Raw genomic sequence first — 2,642 nt, 5'->3', positions numbered from 1 at the left:
CCGGCTGCAGTTGAATATCGAATTGCATAGTAATAGGGTAAAACACGAGTTTACTCTTTTCAAGAGGCGCATACAGACAAAATTCCTCAATTTTGAAATTAATGATACTAATGTTAATTTATGTTTTATTCGTTCCAAGATTATTAGAATAGAGAACCAACTTCGTGCGCTCTTACCTGGTCATGTTGTCAACAACTTTTTCTATGCTAACAACGATTATTTACATACATATGACCAAAAAATACAAAGAAAACTTATTAATAAATTTAACTCAGTTATAGCTGCGCAAAACCCAGTTATTAATTCGTTAATGAACTTTGATCACAACAAATGGATTATTAATATTAGCAGCAAACAAATCCCAGACAGAGTACTGAGGTTTCTTAGTCTTGGCGATAGATTCGCTCTACCAGTTGACAACAATGACAGGAGAGATCGCATAGATTCGGTGGTTGACGTAATTAAAAATTTCGAATTTAATGTTTACCAGATTGCTGACGATATTGTTGACGAAGCGCGCAACCGTATTTCGAAAGTGTTGTTTAAATTCTTGCGGACTAATAAGCATACAAGTTGTATAGGGAGGTTTATTTTGCAAGAGTTTAGATTTTGTAAAAGGTTCCTCCGCAACAACGATGATGTGTTTGTTACAAAAACAGACAAGGGCCAAGTTACCGTGATCATGGAAAAAAGTACGTATGTTAATAAGATGACTGACTTACTTAGTGACAGTTCCACGTACAAAAAATTGAAAAGCAATCCTATAAGAAAAATAACATCGAAAATCAACAAAGTGGCAAAGTCTTGGTTTAACATGGGCATCATCAATGAGCAAGTTTTTAGACATCTGAATTGCACTAATGGGAATCTCCCGCGCTGTTACGGGCTCCCGAAGATTCATAAAATTGGCTCACCATTACGTATAATTGTTTCCACTTTAGGCAGTCCGCTCTATAATATCGCCAGTCGTTTGCAAAATATTTAAAAAAAATCTGTTCCTAAACCTGAATCATATGTTAAGGATGGTTGGTCCTTTGTAGAATTGATTAGAGGAGTGACAGTGAGAGACGGTGACGTTTTAATTTCGTTAAATGTCACTTCTCTTTTCACTAACGTACCTAAAGATCTTGTTTTGAGAGCGATTGAAGAGAGATGGAATTACATCACTACAAAAACTGATCTCAGCCTTCCACAATTCTTGAGTGTTGTAGACTTGATCCTTAGTTCTACTAGTTTTATGTTCAACGGCCAATTTTATGAACAGATCTTTGGAAGCCCGATGGGGTCTCCCCTCTCTCCTATCTTGGCTGACATGGTCATGGAGGATTTAGAAAAGCATTGTATACAGCGGCTCAGTTTCAAGATATCCTTTTTCAAACGATATGTGGATGATATTTTCGCGGTTGTTCCCGAGTCGGGTATTGGTGAATTATTAGACAGTTTCAACAATTACCACGATAGATTAAAATTCACTTATGAAATGGAAAGCAATGGTAAATTGTGTCTCCTTGATACCACGGTCATCCGCGAGGGAGGCTCATTGCTCACGAATTGGTTCCGTAAACCAACTTTCTCGGGCCGGTACATAAATTATTTTTCAAACCATCCTATGAAATACAAAATTAACATCGTAAGGAATTTGGTTGATTGGGCGATTCTTTTGTCCGACGCGCGGTTTCACAATTCTAATATTAGTGAAATAAAAAAGATTCTTATTAATAATTGTTACCCGAAGAAAATTGTTGATAAATATGTCAATGTCCGACTTGGCGAATTGCGAAATCGTAACAACAATGATCCTGTCAGTAGCGAAGTGGCCCAAGATCCTCGAAGGTGCATTACTGTACCTTACATAAAGGGCCTTAGCGAGAATGTTAGCCGTTACAATGCGAGACATGAACTTTAGAGTTCTTCACACCATCCCGAAGAGATTGGATTGTGTCATTAGGAAGGGTAAGGACGCGTTGCCGAGTCTCAGTCAGACTGAGTTAGTTTATAAGATTGATTGTGCAAATTGTGATGCGGTATATATTGGCCAGACAAAAAGGCACTTAGAAACACGCATCAAAGAACATCGATGTGATATCAGGAAAAATGTAGATAATCACTCTGTTGTGAGCAAACACCGTCTTACACACAATCATGATTTCAAGTGGCAACATTCAAAAATTTTATACAAAGAAAAACATTTCAAAAAAAAAGAAATATCGGAAATGTTTTTCATTAAAAAACATGATTGCACAATCAATTTACAAAACGATACTGAGAGCCTGCCATCTATTTATAACCGTGTCATTGGTATTACTTAGTCGGCCCTGTATATTCGGTTCTGCTCGTTTCTCCACCAGAGCGCCGTTTGCTATCCGCGGATCACGTTTGACAACTCATTTCGACTTTGACTGTCTTACTGTTCGGACGTTGTGCCTTGATATGGCTGGTGACGTTTTGATTTCACCGTTTGTTTTGGAACGCATAAGAATTGTAACCAATTTTTACAGTGTTAATTAATTTTATTGTTTTTGACCAGCGTGATATTGTAACGATTTTGTATAGTTTTTCTATTGTTAAATGTATTATTTTCTCTTTTGTTTAGTTTTGCGTTTGTCTTGACGTTGTCAGGACACCACGTCAACGATGCAATT

This window comes from Temnothorax curvispinosus, unplaced genomic scaffold, assembly GCF_003070985.1.
Source record: "Temnothorax curvispinosus isolate PA1 unplaced genomic scaffold, ASM307098v1 QBEX01000115.1, whole genome shotgun sequence".
Classification (NCBI taxonomy): Eukaryota; Metazoa; Arthropoda; class Insecta; order Hymenoptera; family Formicidae; genus Temnothorax; species Temnothorax curvispinosus.
The sequence above is the reverse complement of the archived record's forward strand: the minus strand, read 5'-3'. Positions refer to the sequence as shown.